The 21822-nt window shown below is 38.6% G+C and overlaps 1 long non-coding RNA gene across 7 annotated transcripts in view; it reads left to right on the plus strand.

The window, feature by feature from the left end:
• The window catches only part of LOC115933979 (uncharacterized), a 355939-nt gene that overhangs the window by 100211 nt on the left and 233906 nt on the right, over window positions 1-21822 (plus strand). For 6 of the 7 annotated variants that reach the window (XR_010132864.1, XR_010132862.1, XR_010132860.1 and 3 more), the window contains exon 3: window positions 20096-20376. The exons of the other annotated variant lie outside the window; for it this stretch is intronic. This is a non-coding gene — a long non-coding RNA (uncharacterized lncRNA). The remainder of the gene's footprint in view (window positions 1-20095; window positions 20377-21822) is intronic. 7 annotated transcript variants of the gene reach the window in all.

Raw genomic sequence — 21822 nt, forward strand, 5'->3', positions numbered from 1 at the left:
TACCTGAAAGTGACGGGGAGAATGGAACCTAGTTGGAAAACACTCTGCAGGATATTATCCAGGAGAACTTCCCCAATCTAGCAAGGCAGGCCAACGTTCAGATTCAGGAAATACAGAGAACGCCACAAAGAAACTCCTCGAGAAGAGCAACTCCAAGACACATAATTGTCAGATTCACCAAAGTTGAAATGAAGGAAAAAATGTTAAGGGCAGCCAGAGAGAAAGGTCGGGTTACCCTCAAAGGGAAGCCCATCAGACTAACAGCGGATCTCTCGGCAGAAACCCTACAAGCCAGAAGAGAGTGGGGGCCAATATTCAACATTCTTAAAGAAAAGAATTTTCAACCCAGAATTTCATATCCAGCCAAACTAAGCTTCATAAGTGAAGGAGAAATAAAATACTTTACAGACAAGCAAGTGCTGAGAGATTTTGTCACAACCAGGCCTGCCCTAAAAGAGCACCTGAAGGAAGCGCTAAACATGGAAAGGAACAACCGGTACCAGCCGCTGCAAAATCATGCCAAAATGTAAAGACCATCGAGACTAGGAAGAAACTGCATCAACTAACGAGCAAAATAACCAGCTAACATCTTCATGACAGGATCAAATTCACACATAACAATATTAACTTTAAATGTAAATGGACTAAATGCTCCAATTAAAAGACACAGACTGGCAAATTGGATAAAGAGTCAAGACCCATCAGTGTGCTGTATTCAGGAAACCCATCTCACGGGCAGAGACACACATAGGCTCAAAATAAAAGGATGGAGGAAGATCTACCAAGCAAATGGAAAACAAAAAAAGGCAGGGGTTGCAATCCTAGTCTCTGATAAGACAGACTTTAATCCAACAAAGATCAAAAGAGACAAAGAAGGCCATTACATAATGGTAAAGGGATCAATTCAACAAGAAGAGCTAACTATCCTAAATATATATGCACCCAATACAGGAGCACCCAAATTCATAAAGCAAGTCCTGAGTGACCTACAAAGAGACTTAGACTCCCACACATTATGACTTTAACCCCCACTGTCAACATTAGACAGATCAACGAGACAGAAAGCCAGCAAGGATACCCAGGAATTAAACTCAGCGCTGCACCAAGCGGACCTAATAGACATCTACAGAACTCTCCACCCCAAATCAACAGAATATGCATTTTTTTCAGCACCACACCACACCTATTCCAAAATTGACCACATACTTGGAAGTAAAGCTCTCCTCAGCAAATTTAAAAGAACAGAAATTATAACAAACTATCTCTGAGACCACAGTGCAATCAAACTAGAACTCAGGATTAAGAATCTCACTCAAAACCACTCAACTACATGGAAACTGAACAACCCGCTCCTGAATGACTACTGGGTACATAACGAAATGAAGGCAGAAATAAAGATGTTCTTTGAAACCAATGAGAACAAAGACACAACATACCAGAATCTCTGGGACGCATTCAAAGCAGTGTGTAGAGGGAAATTTATAGCACTAAATGCCTACAAGAGAAAGCAGGAAAGATCCAAAATTGACATCCTAACATCACAATTAAAAGAACTAGAAAAGCAAGAGCAAACACATTCAAAAGCTAGCAGAAGGCAAGAAATAACTAAAATCAGAGCAGAAATGAAGGAAATAGGGACACAAAAAACCCTTCAAAAAATTAATGAATCCAGGAGCTGGTTTTTTGAAAGGATCAACAAAATAGATAGACCGCTAGCAAGACTAATAAAGAAAAAAAGAGAGAAGAATCAAATAGATGCAATAAAAAATGATAAAGGGGATATCACCACCGACCCCACAGAAATACAAACTACCATCAGAGAATACTACAAACACCTCTACGCAAATAAACTAGAAAATCTAGAAGAAATGGATAAATTCCTTGACACATACACTCTCCCAAGACTAAACCAGGAAGAAGTTGAATCTCTGAATAGACCAATAACAGGCTCTGAAATTGTGGCAATAATCAATAGCTTACCAACCAAAAAGAGTCCAGGACCAGATGGATTCACAGCCGAATTCTACCAGAGGTACAAGGAGGAACTGGTGCCATTCCTTCTGAAACTATTCCAATCAATAGAAAAAGAGGGAATCCTCCCTAACTCATTTTATGAGGCCAGCATCATTCTGATACCAAAGCCGGGCAGAGACACAACCAAAAAAGAGAATTTTAGACCAATATCCTTGATGAACATTGATGCAAAAATCCTCAATAAAATACTGGCAAACCGAATCCAGCAGCCCATCTAAAAGCTTATCCACCATGATCAAGTGGGCTTCATCCCTGGGATGCAAGGCTGGTTCAATATACACAAATCAATAAATGTAATCCAGTATATAAACAGAGCCAAAGACAAAAACCACATGATTATCTCAATAGATGCAGAAAAGGCCTTTGACAAAATTCAACAACCCTTCATGCTAAAAACTCTCAATAAATTAGGTATTGATGGGACATATTTCAAAATAATAAGAGCTATCTATGACAAAACCACAGCCAATATCATACTGAATGGGCAAAAACTGGAAGCATTCCCTTTGAAAACTGGCACAAGACAGGGATGCCCTCTCTCACCACTCCTATTCAACATAGCGTTGGAAGTTGTGGCCAGGGCAATTAGGCAGGAGAAGGAAATAAAGGGTATTCAATTAGGAAAAGAGGAAGTCAAATTGTCCCTCTTTGCAGACAACATGATTGTATATCTAGAAAACCCCATTGTCTCAGCCCAAAATCTCCTTAAGCTGATAAGCAACTTCAGCAAAGTCTCAGGATACAAAATCAATGTACAAAAATCACAAGCATTCTTATACACCAACAACAGACAAACAGAGAGCCAAATCATGAGTGAACTCCCATTCACAATTGCTTCAAAGAGAATAAAATACCTAGGAATCCAACTTACAAGGGATGTGAAGGACCTCTTCAAGGAGAACTACAAACCACTGCTCAAGGAAATAAAAAAGGATACAAACAAATGGAAGAACATTCTATGCTCATGGGTAGGAAGAATCAATATCGTGAAAACGGCCATACTGCCCAAGGTAATTTACAGATTCAATGCCATCCCCATCAAGCTACCAATGCCTTTCTTCACATAATTGGAAAAAACTACTTTAAAGTTCATATGGAACCAAAACAGAGCCTGCATCGCCAAGTCAATCCTAAGCCAAAAGAACAAAGCTGGAGGCATCACACTACCTGACTTCAAACTATACTACAAGGCTACAGTAACCAAAACAGCATGGTACTGGTACCAAAACAGAGATATAGATCAATGGAACAGAACAGAGCCCTGAGAAGTAACGCCACATATCTACAACTATCTGATCTTTGACAAACCTGAGAAAAACAAGCAATGGGGAAAGGATTCCCTATTTAATAAATGGTGCTGGGAAAACTGGCTAGCCATATGTAGAAAGCTGAAACTGGATCTCTTCCTTACACCTTATACAAAAATCAATTCAAGATGGATTAAAGACTTAAATGTTAGACCTAAAACCATAAAAACCCTAGAAGAAAACCTAGGCAATACCATTCAGGACATAGGCATGGGCAAGGACTTCATGTCTAAAACACCAAAAGCAATGGCAACAAAAGCCAAAATTGACAAATGGGATCTAATTAAACTAAAGAGCTTCTGTACAGCAAAAGAAACTACCATCAGAGTGAACAGGCAACCTACAAAATGGGAGAAAATTTTTGCAAGTTACTCATCTGACAAAGGGCTAATATCCAGAATCTACAATGAACTCTAACAAATTTACAAGAAAAAAACAAACAACCCCATCAAAAAGTGGGCAAAGGATATGAACAGACACTTCTCAAAAGAAGACATTTATGCAGCCAAAAAACACATGAAAAAATGCTCATCATCACTGGCCATCAGAGAAATGCAAATCAAAACCACAATGACACACTATCTCACACCAGTTAGAATGGCAATCATTAAAAAGTCAGGAAACAACAGGTGCTGGAGAGGATGTGGAGAAATAGGAACACTTTGACACTGTTGGTGGGACTGTAAACTAGTTCAACCATTGTGGAAGTCAGTGTGGCGATTCCTCAGGGATCTAGAACTAGAAATACCATTTGACCCAGCCATCCCATTACTGGGTATATACCCAGAGGACTATAAATCATGCTGCTATAAAGACACATGCACACGTATGTTTATTGTGGCACTATTCACAATAGCAAAGATTTGGAACCAACCCAAATGTCCAACAATGATAGACTGGATTAAGAAAATGTGGCACATATTCACCATGGAATACTATGCAGCCATAAAAAATGATGAGTTCATGTCCTTTGTAGGGACGTGGATGAAATTGGAAATCATCATTCTCAGTAAACTATCGCAAGAACAAAAAACCAAACACCGCATATTCTCACTCATAGGTGGGAATTGAACAATGAGATCACATGGACACAGGAAGGGGAACATCACACTCTGGGGACTGTTGTGGGGTGGGGGAGGGGGGAGGGATAGCATTGGGAGATACACCGAATGCTAGATGGCGAGTTAGTGAGTGCAGCGCACCAGCATGGCACATGTATACATATGTAACTAACCTGCACAATGTGCACATGTACCCTAAAACTTAAAGTATAATAATAAAAGAAAAAAAAAAAAGAAAAAGTAAGCAGGGGAAATAAAATCAAATTTTTTTAAAAAAAGAAAAGCAAAAGGAAACAGGAATGACAGCGGATGCGAATGTTGTTTTCCAGCATCTGGGTCTATCTTCTATGTTTCTGTGAAACTGTGGCTGCTGAATGTTTGCTACAACTCACGTCTGGGTTTAGAAATTTTTTATGGAGGTAAATTAATCTTTTTTTTAAAGCTACAGCTATGCAATACAATTCCTAAGCTTAAAAAACAGGTGCTGTATTACATTCATTCAGTGATATTTATCGAGGGCTTTCTGCATGTCAGGTACTCTTAAAGTAGCTAGAGATACAGCAGTGATCAAATAGACAAACATCCCTACCATTTTTTAAGTTTTTTTTATTGAGGTTAAATTTACATAATATAAAATTAGTCATTTAAAAGTGAATAATTCAGCGGCATTTAGTACATTAACAATGTTGTACAACCACCACCTCTATCTAGTTCCAAAACATTTTCATACTCCAAAATGAAAGCATGTGCCTGGGAATCAGTCACCCTCTACTCCCCAAATCTGACCCCTGGTAACCACAATTTATGTTCTATCTCTATAGGTTTTTCCTATAAATGGGATAATATGTGACCTTTTGTGTCTGGCCTTTTTCACCTAGCAGAATCTTTTCACGGTTCATCTACATTGTGGCATGTATCAATACTTCTTTCTTTTTTAAGGCTGAATAATGTTCTGTTGTATGTATATACCACAGTTTGCTTATCCATACATCTGTTGATGGACATGTGGGTTGTTTCCACCTTTTGGCTATTGTGGATAGTGCTGCTATGAACATGCGTGTACATGTACTTCTTTGAGTACCTTTTTCAATTCTTGTAGGTATATACCTAACAAGAGAATTGCTGGATCACATGGTAATTCTATATTTGACATTTTGAAGAAATGTCAAATGGTTTTCCATGGTGTCTGGCGCCACTTTACATTCATACCAAAAATGTATGTGTGTTTCAATTTCTCCACATTCTCACCAATACTTTTATTTTCCATTTTTTGATTGTAGCCATCATAGTAGGTGTGAAGTAGCTGTCATTGTGTATCTGATTTACATTTTGCTTATGCTTAGTGATATAAAATGTCTTTTCATGTACTTGTTGTCCATTTCTTGGTTGGATATATCTTCTTTGGAGAAATGTCTATTCAAGGCATTCGTGTACTTTTAAATTGGTTTGTTGTTTATTGTTGAGTTGTAAGAACTCTTTATATACCCTCCATGCTAGATCCTTACCAGATATATGATTTACTAATATTCTATTGTATTTTATAGGCTGTCTTTTCACTTTCTTGGTAATGGCCTTTGAAATTACAAAAATGTTTTTATTTTGGTGAAGTCTAGTTTATTTATTTTCTACTTTGTTGCTGTATCTTATCTAAGAACCTATGGCCAAATCCAAGATCACGAAGATTTAGTCCTATGCTTTTTTCTAAGAGTGTTATGGTTTTAGCTTTCATATTTAGGTCATTGATACATTTAGTGTTAATTTTTGTATGTTGTATGAGGTTGGGGTCCAGCTTTATTCTCTTACACGCAGATATTCAGTATCCCTACCATTTTGGAGAAAAATTATAATATTGTGAAGATAATAAAAAGTAAATTGACATTGTCACAGCCAAGGGGAGCCTAAGAATACATAAGAACTAAATGTAATATGGTACCTTGAATGAGATCCTGGAACAGAGAAAGGATGCTAGGTAAAAACTAAGGAAGTCTAAATAAAGTATAGACTTTAGTTTATAATAATTTCTCAATCTTGATTAATTAATTGTGACAAATGTACCACACTAAGGTAAGATATTAATAACAGGGGAAACTGGTTATATATTGGTTCCCATAGAGTATATGGAAACTCTCTGTGCTAGCTTCACAATTTTTTGTAAGTCTAAAAATATTTCAAACTTAAAAGGTTATCTTAAAGGTAAACCAAAAGCATTAAAAAAATGCCAGTATCTAGGAAGAAGCCGAATGAAACATGTTCAAGATGTCCACATCGAAAACCGTTAAGCATGCTGAGTGAAATTGAAAAAGACTTAGATAAATAATGAGACATACTGTGTTCATGGATTGGTAGACTGATTATTGTTTAGATGTTAGTTGTATCAAATTTGTTTACAGATTTAGTGCTATCCTAGTCAAAATATCAGGAAATGTTTATGTAGAAATTAACAAGTTTATTTTATAATTTATACAGAAACACAAATGACCAGGAATAGCCAAAACAATTTTCAAAAAGAACAAAGTTGGGAGACTTACATTACCTAATTTTCAGGCTTATTATAAAGCTCACATCATGACAATGTGGTCTTGAAACAGAAATGACATATAGATCAATGGAACAGAAGAAAATTCAGAAATAGACCCGCATACCCACAACTGATTTTTTGTAAAGGTTTTAAAGTAATTAAATTGAGAAAGTAAAGTTTTTTTCTTATAATAACTGATGTGGGAACAGCTGGACATTCATATTAAAAATTAATTTTGATGTTTTCCTCATGCCATAAACCAAAATTAATTCAAAATGGATTTTAGGTCTAAATATAAAAGCCAAAACTATAATATTTGTAGATTAAAAGATTTCTTTTTAACTTTAGAATAGGCAAAGATTTCTTAGATTAAAATAAAGGAAAAAAATAAATTAGACTTTATCAAAATGAAAACTTTCTACTCTTCAAAGGATACCTTTAGGAAAATCAAAAGGCAAGCCACAGACTGGAGGAAAATATTCTTAATACACGACTCTGACACGGGACTTGTATCTGGAATATATGATTCAGATTATATAAAGAACTCCCAAACTCAATAATAAATGACAAACAATTCAATTAAAAAAACAGGCAAAAGGCTTGAAAAGGCACTTTATGAAAGAAGATATAAAGTTAATAAACACATGAAAAGATACCCAACATCACTAGCCTTCTGGAAAATGCACACTGAACCACAACAAGATGCCATTTCACAGTACTAGAATGGCTAGAGCTAAAATGACTAATAATAGCAAGTGTTGGCAAGGATGCAACTGGGACCCCCCCATACCTTTCAACTATGAGTGTAAAACGGTACAGCTTTTTTTCTTTTTAAACATTTTGGCAGTTTTTTATAAAGTTAAACATGCATTTACCATATGACACTGCAATTTCACTCCTAGGCTTTAACAAAGAGAAATGAAAACATATACCCACTAAAAGACTAATGTCAGCAACAGCTTTGTTCATAATAGGCAACAAGTGAGAACAACCCTTATGTCTATCAATAGCAGAATGGAGAAACACATTGTGGTATACAGTTGATCCTTGAGCAACATAGGCTTAAATTGCATGGGTCCACTTCCATGCACATTTCTTCAATACATATACTGGAAAATTTTTTGGAGATTTGCAACAATTTGAAAAAACTCACAGACAAACCACGTAGCCTAGAAATGTTGCAAAAATTAAGAAAAGGTATGTCCTGAATGCATAAAATATATGTAGATACTAGTGTATTTATATGTTAATTGACTGTTTATGATATTGGTAAGGCTTCTTCTGGCCAACCGCAGGCTATTAGTAGTGAAGTTTTAAGGAAATCAAAAGTTATGCCTGGATTTTTTACTGTGATGCGGGTGGTGCCCCTGACTCCTGTGTTGGTCAAGGGCTACCTGTATTCAAATGGTTGATACCATTTCATAGGAGCATTGTTTGCAATAGTGAAACTAAAGATAATCCAAATATCCATAAACAGGAAAATGGATAAACTGAAATATTCACATAATGGAAGACCATGAAAACTGAACATTAATGAATTCGAACTTCATGCACAAAAATATTAAGTGAAAGAAACAAAACTTAGAAGAACTCATGCAGTATGATAGTAAAGTGACATAAATTGTTTAGAAATTCTTATACACATAGGAAAAGTATGAGGAAGAAAAAGAGAATGATGAACCCAAAATTCAGAATAGTAGTTTCCTTTCATAAGAGCTCCATGAGTTTGCGGCTTCTTGTCTGTTTTATTTTTAATGTTACTGTTTTCCAGTTCCTAGAAGATTACTTGATACATAATAGTCACTCAAATAAACATTTTTGAAGAAATAAATAAGAGGAGAGGGGGATTGATATGGGCAGTTGCAGAAGGACTGGAAAAGTTTTATTACTTAAGCTGGATGATGGGTACACAGGGTGTATATAACAATATTCTGTATATTACATGGATGTGAGTATATAGACTTTTACATTATTAAATGTTATAATTTTTTTTTGAAGACTGGGTCTTACTCTGTCACCCAGGCTGGAGTGCCGTGGTGCAATTCCGGCTCACTGCAGGCTTGACCTCCCTGGGCTCAGGTGATCCTTCCACCTCAGCCTCCTGAGTAGCTGGGCCTACAGGTGTGCTCCACCACACCTGGCTAATTTTTTGTATCTTTTTGCAGAGACAAGGTTTCACCATGTTGCCCAGGTTGGTCTCAAACTGCTGGCTCAAGCGACCCTCCAACCTCACCCCCAAAGTGCTAGGATTACATGCATGAGCCACCGTATCCAGCCATAAAATGCAATAAAATGTAAAATTAAAAAATACATTGTTAAACTTTCATATTGAAAATATTATCAAAGTGAGGAAAAAAACAGACATCCTCACTCCATCCCTCAGACCCAATTTCCTGTTGCCTCTGCCTTGGGTCTTACATTTGCCCTCAAAGGAAGAGGGTAGGAGCAATGGGTATAGGGTGGGTGAGTCACAAAATGAGCCTCAGAGAGTTTGGTTATTCTCATATTTTAGGTAAAAAGTAGATTGAAAAAAGCATTTTACATTCCAATTTTACATCAAAATGACCATGTTGCTGTGTCCCGCCTTGTCCTGCGTAAGAGCTAAAGAGAGAAAAAGAAACAGACAGGTAGGTCCATTTGGGGTGGACTTGAGGTCATGGGTAGCTTTTAAGATAGAGAAGCATTTAATTCTATTTCTTTCCTTTCTTTAGCTCTAGACATAATGTTTACAATATATGTATGTCTCTTTCAAATGAGTCAGTAAAGAAATGCCAGTACCAAGATGTCCCGAAAATATAATCTTAGAAAAAGGGGAAAAATGGCCCAATCTAATCACATGACAGCCTGCCAAAAACACCATTTCCCTAGCACCATGAGGATCAACTGAGATCATTCCTATTTTTTAGTTTCTTTTACACATTTTTTTTTGTCTTTCAAAAATAAGCCATGTGTTTAAACAACTTGGAAGGTGAATGTTCTTATTAGTTTGACTGTTTCCACAGAGTATTTTAGTCCATTCCAGCAAGTTCTGGCTGAATGCCTATGATGTGCCTAACACCTTAAGGAAGCGTGGACAGCGGTAGGTTCTAGTTCAAAAGCAGCTCAAATACAGAAACCTCCACCGCAACCTACTTCATGAGTTAAGGAGCTGGGTAATTTCACTCACTGCCGTATTATGGAAAAGTCTACTTTGGTATTGTTGACTGTCATATGTGAGGTATGGAGTTCAATGCAAAGGACTAGGAATTGCATATTTTTTGATATGGAAAGAGAAGGAAAAAAACATGCAAACTAAGCCTTCAGTGCTGATAAATGCAAAGACTTACTGCTCACTCTGAGAAGCATATCCTTATGGCTGAAGTTCACCAGGGGAGGTGCTGGGAGTCAATGACTAAGCAATACTCTAATCCCACTCTGGTGCAACCTGTTCCTGAACTTGGATAAGTCTAGGTTTGGTTTTCACATATGTACCATAAAACAAGCATCCTTAAGGTTTCACCTAGCTCTCATATAGCCTTTGCTTCTCTTCTACTACTTTTGTAGCTTCTATACATACCCACAGTTCGCAGACACACACATACACACCCCTCTTAGATGAGTGTCTTCAAATAGTTTTAGCAAACATTTCTAGAGGATCCAGCTGGGGTCTCAAACATAGAAACTCTGAGAGAATCATTTGCAACATATGTTAATTGAATTACTGCATGTATAACTGAACTCATTCATTCAATATAAATTTATACTATTTATGAGAACATGGTCAATGTCTCCCAAACTTCAATCATTTACACATCACTATTATGAATTGTGCTATATACTGTGTATAATTTGGAGCATTTTAGTTTTTCTTTAAAATGTCTCTTTTTACTCAAATGTAGTTTTAAAGCAAATGCTATATTACTCTTTTATAAAAAGAAAACCAATACTAGTTGGGAAATATTTCTTTAGGGAGACACAAAGAATAGTTGACTATAAGAGAAAAGATTGATAAATGTGTATAGTAAGAACTTTTATTCATTACGAAAACTTAAAGATACTGAAAGGTAAATTGCAGACTGCGATAAGATAATCTGCAATACCTAGGTACACACAATCTACAAATAATTAAAATCAAAATATGTTAAAGTGACTAAAAATCAGTAAGAGTAGCACAAACAAGCCAAAAGAAAAATGGGCACAAAACAGCAATAGGCATTTTACAGAAGAGATAAACACATGTATGCAACAGATGCATGAAGAAATTTTTAGTATTATTAGTGACCAGGAAAATACAAATCAAGATTAGATGAGATACCATTTTATAGATACTTGAGGGGCCCAAATGTAAAAAAGGCTGACAATGCCTCGTATGGGAAAGGATGTAGAACCACAGCATTTCATATTCGTTACTGGTAGGAGTACAAATTGGTGCCATCCGATTGGATTCGAGTTTGGCATTATCCATACCCGTTATCCCCTCTCCATATCCATTATCCATTATTCCTATACTCTCTGACCCAGCAGTTCTACCCCATTGAAAAGCTTACACACACTCAGGAGAGATGCACACGAGTGTTCAGAGCACTGCTGCTCACAATGACAAAAGCCTGTAGACAACCCAGGTGCTCATCAATCGGCGAGTGGGTGCATAAACTGTGGTATATTCATAAATGGAATGAAATATGGCAGTCAAACTAAATGACCTGCAGCAACATCAACAATATGGCAATATATTAAGTGAAAAAAGTTCCTAAATATTGTGTAAGCATGATACCCTTTTTATAAAGTTTAAAACAACCAAATATAAGGGAAAAAGCTTAGAGATAAATACAGAGGCAATTAAACAATTTAAAAAGAAGGCAAGAGAACGGTGAGCATAGCACACAGGGTCAGATAGAGGGGTGCAAAAGGACCGAACAGGTGTGGTATCGGTAGATGAATAATGTCCACGACTGTGAAGATCTTAGCTTTTCTCTTGCATGGTGAGTTTAGGGGTACTGATTACGGTATAAAATAACTAGCAATATAAATATAAGTGGGTGATGCAAGGACCAATAATGGCTGTGTCATAGAACAAGTATTGTAGTTAATCTACTTCTGTGCATCTGAGGTTCTTGAAGAAAACAAACACCACTTTTTATAAAGAGAAAGTATGTATTTCAAAAAGTAGAACAATTTTAAAAAGCTTTAAAGAGAGCATCTGTGAAATCATTCTCTGTACCATCAGTGCTGTACAAAGTATGGAAATCACTGCCCCGTCATATGACAGTGAGTCAGAGACTGCTTCTTCTCTCTAGAAATTTATGGCTGGTAGGGGAGGCACAAACGTGGGTAATTATAATAGAATCCACGAAGTGATAGGATAATCATAAAGAAGTAAGAACGCAGGGCAGGGGGCATGAAACCAGCCTGGGCATGGCGGAAGTCATCCTAAGAGGATGTAAAATCTAACCTTGCCCTTCAAACAGACAGATATTTTAGGCCGGGAAACCCCATGCGTAAGAACCTGAAGATCGGCCGGGCGCGGTGGCTCACGGGCCGGGCGCGGTTGCTCACGCCTGTAATCCCAGCACTTTGGGAGGCAGAGGCAGGCGGATCACGAGGTCAGGAGATCGAGACCATCCTGCCTAACACGGTGAAACCCCGTCTCTACTAAAAAAATACAAAAAATTAGCCGGGCATGGTGGCGGGCGCTTGTAGTCTCGGCTACTGATGAGGCTGAGGCAGGACAATGGCGTGAACCCGGGAGGCGGAGCTGGCAGTGAGCCGAGATCGCGCCACTGCAGTCTAGCCTGCAGAGCAAGACTACGTCTCAAAAAAAAAAAAAGAACCTGAAGGTAGAATATTTGAGTTGCTAAAAGTTGTTCCATTTGACTGGAGCAGGGAAACAGGGGAGTAAGAAGAAGGGAGAGAAATGGGGCTTGGGAATTTGACAGGGGCCTCATCATTAGGAGACTTGGACAATGTATGATACTCTTGGGGCCTTATTTTGAGAGCTGCAGGAAGTCACTGAAGAGTTTAAGCCAGGGAGTGATATAATTAGATTTTTTTCCTTCACAAAAAGCAGGACCAGAGGCAGAAAGCATCAGTTAGATGAGGTAAAAGCTGGGTCAGTTGTCCAGGTGAGCCATGGTGGTGACTGCAAGTATTGACAGTCAGGATGGAGAGAAGTAGGCAGATTAGGGAGTTATTGAGGAGGTGGAATTAGTAAGACTCAAAGATCGATTGGATATAGGTATCAAATAAGAGGGGAATATTGAGAATAATTTTCTATATGGGCAGCTAAGGAGACAGTAGTGACAGACACTGAGACTTGGGCACTTGGGAGAAAGAATATGCAAATCTTCTTAAGTGACGCATTCCATTTGGCTAGACATTGGTTCACAGTATCTCAAAGCTTTCACAGATAAAGCTGACGTCTCTCCAACCAAGTCTAATTTACACGCTCCAGAAATGGCGGATATCCTATTCTTGTTTCTAAACTCTTGGACTGAATTATTAAAAGACTCCTTACAGCTACCACGTGAGGAACCTTTAAATAAAGGTTTCCCAAATCCCTGACCTAACATTATAAAAGCTGTTTCACTTGATTTTCAAAGTAGTTCCTAGATTCATTACTTCCATAGCAAAAAGTTTAGGAGTATTGCTAACTATTCGTGCCATTGACTTCCAGAATATAAAATGAGGTCAGAGTTCCTCTGAAATTATTTTTCTTCTTTTTAAAGGGAAAATAATGACGTAAGTATGGCTATATTGCACAGCAGCTAAGTAATGAAATCTTTTGCTTTGAGTGCAACATAAAACAACTGCATATTTTCCTTTCATATTTTGGGCCATAAACATGTAAAGAAACCAACGTGAATTTCCTATAAAATGATTGCCAAAATGAAATTTTCTGATCGTTTGTTTAAAAAAGGGAATGCATGGGCCTATCTCCTGTAAGAGTACTATAAAACAGCCAGGACTATGGTCATTTTTATAGATAATTCTGAGAAACCTTTAAAGCAAGATGGTCAGGGGAGTGATACATTGCCAGGATGCAGGAAATACTGGCCCATTACCTCCAGATCAGTCCCCGAGGGTTACTGTTCATATTTGGCTTTGGGGACAGGAGTCAACAAAAATTCGTGTTCATAATACTTTATAGACTCACATGCAGGCAGAAGGAAGGCTAAGGGAAGTAGAAATAGCTTATTACACAGCACATAATAAGGACCATTAATATCAGCTGCCAGTTCTGACACTACCAATGTGTGTGTTTATGTGGACTGCAGTGTCACGTGGTAGTTACTAGAATGGAGTTTGGTGTTAGAGAGATTGAAGTCAAATTGTAGCTTTGCCACTTAAGCAGCAATGTGATTTTGAACATGTTATCTAAACTCTCTGACCTTATTTTCTTCAGTGGGACAATGTACCTCTTCCTTGAGTTTAATGAATTAATGCATGCGAAGACTCCAGACCAATATATCATAAGCATTCAATAAACAGAGATAATGTAAGTAAAGGAACATAAATACATTCTAATGATTCTTAGCAGGCTAAAATCTGATATTAGATCTAGGTGCCCAGTGTAACCAAAACATTGTAAAATACTCCTTACATTTGTGGATGATTTTTTAACATAGTCTACAGTAAGCATAATAATATCATATTTCATTGACTCCAAGATGTGTATTTTGTATATTTGAATAAGAAGTGTTGACTTTGCCTGCACATACATATCAAAACCTGTGGAAAGAATGACAGCAGATTGGAAGAAAACTTTAGATTCAATAATGGAACATTCTTTTAAGAAACACTGCATCATCAATGCCCTTGTTGACATGGAGAATGATGCTGTGAAGAGACAGACACTGGTGACCTTGATTTAAAAAATGATTCAGAAAAGCTGGACTTCTCTGCTTTTCTTTTTTTTCACATGCACAGAAGTAATGTTAGATAAAATATATATATATATTATATATATCTCACTAGGACTGTTTATTAAATAGAGCACTTTTGATCAATGTGAAATAAAAATTCTAGTGATAAAGCTCAGTGTTATAGTTTGTCAGCCTGTGCTCACTGTACTGGCACATACACAATAGACTGTCGTCTTACAACTGATGACAACTTAGCTTTATGGAAATATGGTAAACCCAGAAAGTAAGGACAACAGAGAGAATTTAAAGTAGTTAGAAAACTGAGTTGGTAAAGGAAGACATACCTGGGTTCAATCTCAGCTCCTTCATTTCCAGTTAACTTTGGACAAATGACCATCCTTCTAAGTCTCTAAAATGACAATTTTACTTAAGTCATTGAGTAAATTGTGTGGGTTAAATGAAATAATATAGATAAAATGTTTAACACCATATTTGTGCAAGTATTTCCATACTGCAATAAATGATTGGTATTACAGGCTGAGTATCCCTTATCCAAATGCTTGGGAACAGAAGTGTTGTGGGTTTTAATTTTGGAATATTGGTATATATAAATTCATATTTGTATGAATTTATGTTTCATGTATGCCTTATACAAATAGCAGGTAACTTTATATAATACTTTAAATATTTTTGTGCATGAAACAAAGCTCTGACTTTGTTTTGACTGGGACCCATCACATGAGGTCAGGTGTGGAATTTTCCGTTTGTGGTGTCATGATGATCCTCAAAAAGCTTTGGATTTTGGAGCATTTCAGATTTTGGATTTTTAAATTAGGGATGCTTAACCTGTATTGTTATTATGGTAATAAACAATCAACTGGTAAACAGGAGGAGTAAATGACTGTCAATCAAAAAAGTAGGGCTCTATGTACTAACATTCTTAGAAAACCATTGTCATTAACAGGGATTTCAGACAAGGCTTAAACTGGGAGATTTAAATGTGCATACACTAACCCCAAGATGTACAACTGAACTGCTTCATATGTGGGCAATTATGAAGAATGCTCTCGGATGAATAGTGCTTCATTTAACAGTGGTTAATGAGATGCTCGTATGTTACAGATACCTATGCCTTTCTTACTGATTCTCAAACTTAAGATTTCATTTAAAGAAAAAATAATTGTAGGTCTCTGGTGTTGACTTGAATCATTTTGTGTTACTTAAATGTATACATATAAAACTAGATGTAAACAATTATAAAGGTCAAATTGAATCAGAGGAAAAATTAAAGCAACACAAAACCAATAAAATAAAAAATGACTGCATTTGTTAAATGTAGTTGCAAAGTTGTTTTGCTGAAACCTAGTAGCTGTTTGCTACATGAGCATGGTGGTTTTGTTGTTGTTGTTGTTGTTTTGAGACAGAGTCTTGCTCTGTTGCCCAGGCTGGAGTGCATTGGCGCAATCTTGGCTCACTGCAACCTCCACATCCCAGGTTCAAGTGATTCTCCTGCCTCAGCCTCCCGAGTAGCTGGGATTACAGGTGCATATCACCATGACTGGCTAATTTTTGTATTTTTAGTAGAGACAGGGTTTCATCATGTTAGCCAGGCTAGTATCAAACTCCTGACCTCAAGTGATCCAGCTGCCTCGGCCACCCAAAATGCTGGGATTACAGGCATGAGCCACTGTGCCAGGCCATGAGCATGGTTTTGACTGAACAAAAATTCATTTGAAGGCAGAGGGTACCATGACAAATACCAGAAGCTGGGAAGGGTGTGGGGGTTGAGGGGAGGATACAGAGAGACTGGTTAATGGGTACAAACATACAGTTAGATAGAAGGAATATGGCCTAATGTTCAATAGCAGAGTAGGGTAACTATAGTTAATAACAATCTATTGTATATTTCAAAATAAATATCTAGAAGAGAGGACTTGAAATATTCCCAATGCAAAGAAATGGTAACTACTTGAGGTGATGGATAGTGCTAAATACCCTGATTTGATCATTACACACTATATGCCCATAACAAAATATCACATGTAGCCCATAAACATGTACAAATACCATGTATCAATTTTAAAAGTATAGATGCTCACTTAGAAAAAATAGATTCATTTGAGATCAGCCCATCTGAAACACTGAGTTGGGTGTGATGAGCCAGTTTCCTATCACGTTTCTCTATTTAAACCACAGGAAAACTTTATCCCTTGTTTGACATACGTTTATTAAGTCTGCCTTGATTCGTTTCTCATTATCCTGTAATAAATACAGTGTAGTTCCAATGCAATCATAAAGCTAAATGCAAATAAAGACATCACCTTATCCATTGCTTTGAAACATTATCCATTGCTTTGTAACACCACAATACTCAGGGTCTTAAGACAGCAATAATCTCAGTCAGGCCTCTGCTAACTGTCTCCTATGTTTTGGCTCTGTGTCTCCACCCAAATCTCATGTTGAATTGTAATTCTCAATGTTGAGGGAGGGGCCTGGTGGGAGACGATTGGATCATGGGGGCGGATTTCCCCTTTGCTGTTCTCATGATAGTGAGTTCCCACAAGATCTGATGGTTTAAAAGTGTGTGGCACTTCCCCCTTCGCTCTCTCTCCTGCTGCTATGGTAAGATGATAAGATGCATTTCCTTCCCCTTTGCCCTCTGCCATGATTGTAAGTTTCGTGGGACCTTCTAGTCACGCTTCCTGTTAACAGCCTGCGGTACTATGAGTCAATTAAACCTCTTTTCTTCATAAGTTACTCAGTCTCAGGTAGTTCTTTATAGCAGTGTGAAAACTGACCAATATACCATCATCTTATGAAGGCAGACCGTTAGAATCTAGGCGGTTTCAGACTGGCTAGCAGGGCACACTTGACTTACGGTGGGCAAGATATGCATTAGGGCCTCATTTCCATAAGCAATTCATTTCTCCATCTCTGCAGCTAAGAAAAGTCAGCAAGTGTGGCTCCACTGGTCATTTTTGGTCTCTAGTCACTGGCAGAGATGATGTGTATTTCTACTTCCCGCTGACTTTGAAAGGAGCCTTGGCCTGCATGTCCCTGTGTCTGGCAAGCTTCCCTGTCCTTGTATTTCCCAGTTGTCAGTTTAGCTCCCATGGCTTGAGGGATGGCTCTGCCATCCAGAAAGAAACAGGGAAGGTGAGAGAGGCAAGACCTGTCTTGCCTCCCATAGACAATTCAGACACCCTGAACTTTTCCTCTCTGCAGGGAGGGCATCTCTTAACCTAGCACCCTTGAATGCTGCCTGGAAGAGGAGGGAAAGGCCTCCAGAGTCCCTGAATGCCAGAGATGAACTTTCCTCATTCTGGCCTCTCCCTGTTGTCTTGGGCACAGTTAGCATTATAAGCTTTTGTCTACCTCTTATATTTGAGATAACAATGTTAATGACTGAGATGTGGCCTGCAATTCACCCATGACATTCCCATAATCCGTGCTGGCTTTTGTATTAGTGAAAGACTCATATTAAAAATACTTAATTGAAACAGCAGAGGTGTTGACTACTCAGAGTGGATGCTGGCCATTGGGATGGAGCAGGGTCCTGGGGGCCCCCTGCAATGCTAAACATTAACCCTTTAATTGATGAATTGTGGGGAGGTCAGGAATTATGAGGGGAGAAGGAGATAGTCTCTGGACAGTGCAGTTTGCTACCTGGTCTGGAAATACTTTAGAACTTTGATATCTGTGCATCTGTACTGGTAATGCCTGTTGAATAACTGGTTATGTGGTGTGGTGTGCATATATCCTAAAACAACAGGGTGTGTGCCGAGAAAGAATTGGTGGACCAGGACCAGATTTCATCATCTAGTGCTTTAACTTGCTGTGTGACTTTGGGGAAGTCATGTCATTCCCTGTACCTCAGCTTTTCCATCATGCTAAGTGATTTTGAGGCTTCTTCCTAGTTGTAACATTAATTTTCACAATTTTAAAGCCATGATCCAGGCACCATTTTTATTCTTTGCTACAAAGAACAGTCAATATTGTGATTGAGCACCTGGATCCTTCTACCTGGTCTGAGCCCTGCTGAGTGATCCAGGGCAAGCTCTTTAGGTTTTCTAGGCCCCATTTGACGTATACCACACAGGATTGTGAGGGGGGTTAGAGGGGCTGATGCCAGAAAAATACTCTGTACCTTGCTTGGTCCAGCAACACACAATAGGTGTTAGTTCTTACTAGATTTAATGGCTAGAGTGGGGTCAAGAGATACAGAACATTGCTCTTCATTTTTCAAGCCCATCCATGAATGCTGAGGTCATTTTTTGAGTACAAGCTGCCGTAGCTCCTGAGTTCCACTCCAGGTGTTAATGGAGCATTGAGACAGAGAGGGAGCCATGGCATCGGGCCATGTCCTCGGAGCGTGTGCCAGGCATGGCCCAAGGGCCCATTCTCTGATGTCTCAATCTGTTCAGCAGGACTCTACCCCATGCCAACTTTGTCTAAGCCACAGTTTGTTTTGAATTCATGGTGTAGTGAGATGTTCAGCAAAGAATTCTGCCTTTATTGGAATTTGGAAGTGGTGTTTGTAAGGCTCTCCATTTCAGATATTCTCTTTGTCCATTTGGAGGTGTGATTAGACCAGGCAGTGGTTGAGGCTCTGGGCAGACCATCTCCCAGTTAGAATTTCCCCTCTAAATTATAATCTGAAGGACATCATGTAAAAGAACAATGGAGACTTAGAATTTCAATATAAGGGAGAATACATGGACACATTGGTAAATTATAATCATTGTAAGGTAATTGAAGTCCTAGGAATTTAGTGGCTGATATTGTTTAAGGGTCCAGGAAATGTGTTGACTTTAGGCTTGGCTGGTTTCAGAACTCTAGGCTTACGTTTTGCTAATTTATTAATCCCAGTCAAAAAAAGAACACTTCACATAATTCCAGCAAAATCTCAGGTGGAATTCTCATGGGTCCAACTTGAGTTATGTGTCCTTCTCTGATCCTACTGACAGCAAAGGAAGACAGTGCTCTGGCTGAGCTGAGGCCACAGACCATCCCCTTGGGATGATACGGCTGAACAGATGCAACTCCAGCAGCTTTCCAGGGAAAAAAGAAAGTGTTAAAAGGAATTATTAAGTTCCGACTTCCCATACTAAGAATAGGGGAAAGGCTGGTTACCTCAAAGGAAATTGGAAGGTTTGTTCCTGAAGAAGCCAGTCAAAACCAACAGATCCCATTACAAGCAAGGGTTTAGAATGAAGGAAGCCATCAACGCACACAGTCCCACCAAAAAATGGGTATCTGGAAACTTTAGTGAAACAGCTGGATAAACCTGGTGTCAATTTTGACAAATCACTTTTCCATACTCTTTTCTTAAAGCAAAGTCCTCGAGGTTCATTCATTCAGGAAGCCTCTGTCCAGCCTTTACCATGTGCTGAGTGAGAAGCTGAGGATAAGGAAAGAGCAAGACCCCCAAGAAACCCTGATGTCTGGCTGAAAGCTGAAGCATGACGCAACTTTGCTATATTTCTCTCCAACAAGGATTTGTATATTTTCGCTTTCTCCTCAAGTAACACCTGGACCTGCTCCTTTCCCTTCAAACGCTGAGGGCTAAGTCTCCAAGTTCCTTTATGAAACAGGGTGTACCATCAGAGACGCAGGTAAGAAACCTGAACTGCGTGGCCTCACATAAACCCCACCACACCTCTGTCCTGGGCTCCTTCCCCGCAACAGGTGTAAAGACAAAAGGCTCATTGTCCTTTGGAGCCTATAGGATAAACAGAAAGAACATGTCCTTGCCGGTTAATCTGCCGGTGATAAAGAGTATTGTTTTATCTCCTGCCATCTCCACGTTCCAAGAGATGAATTCTGTTGTGACACAAAGTCTGCTTTGTCCTTCCAACCCACTGAGATGTTTAAATTGGCCTCTCGTATATTCCTTGGTTGTCACAGTAAGAGCAATGAGTTGTTATAATGTGTTGAGAGGATCTTTCCCGCATGACAAGGAGACCATCATCTACAGAGATGCTATGATGCTGAGAAATAATGTGCTTCTCTTCTGCTCTAATTTTTTTTTGATTAAGACTTTTATTTTTTGAGCAGTTATAGGTTTAGAGAAAAATTGAAGGGAAATTACAGAGAGTTCCCATCTTCTCTCACCCCTTTCATCTCTGTTTCCATACATTTGCTACAATTGATGAGCCAACAGCCATACGTTATTAACTAAAGTTCACAGTTTACATTAGGGTTCACTCTTTGCTTGTACATTCTATGGGTTTTGTCAAATATATGATAACCGGTATCCTCCATTATAGTACAATACAGAAGAATCTCACTGCCCTAAAAATCTCTTGTGTTCCTCCTGTGCATCCCTCCCTCCCATCCCCTGGGGAATCACTGATCTTTTTGCTGGCTCCAGTTTTACCTTTTTCAGAGTGTGAGGTAGTTGGGAGTCATACAGTATATATATATATATATATATATATAAAATAGCCTTTTTAGAGGGATGTCTTTCACATAGCAATATGCATTGAACTTTCCTCCATGACTTTGTGTGGCTCAATAGTTCATTTCTTTTTGTTGCTGAATAGCTTCTGCTTAATTTTCAAAGTGTTTAATGTAAGAAAGCGGTATAGTCCAGGTGCAGTGGCTCAACACCTGTAGTCCCAGCACTCTGGGAAGCGGAGGCGGTGGATCACTTGAGCCCGGGAGTTTGAGACCAGCCTGGGTAACATGATAAAACCCTGTCTCCACAAAAAATACAAAAATTAGCTGGAAATGGTAGTGTGCGCCTGTAGTCCCAGCTACTCAGGAGGCTGTGGTGGGAGGATTGCTTAAGCCCAGGAGCTAGAGCCTATAGTGAGCCATGATTGTGCCACCGCACTCCAGCCTGGGTGACAGAGTGAGATCCTGTCTCAGAAAACAAAACAAAACAAAACAAAAAACCAACAACAACAACAACGAAACGGCAGTATAGTTGTCCCCACCCTCATCTCTTCCTTTATGGGTATTTCCCTAATTATGAGAGATTACCTGTGTTTTAAAAGGTGGCTTACTGTATGCATTGAGAAAATTAAATGACATTTCAGACCAGTTCCAAGTACCTT

The sequence above is a fragment of the Gorilla gorilla genome, chromosome 2, assembly GCF_029281585.2.
Source record: "Gorilla gorilla gorilla isolate KB3781 chromosome 2, NHGRI_mGorGor1-v2.1_pri, whole genome shotgun sequence".
Taxonomy (NCBI): domain Eukaryota; kingdom Metazoa; phylum Chordata; class Mammalia; order Primates; family Hominidae; genus Gorilla; species Gorilla gorilla.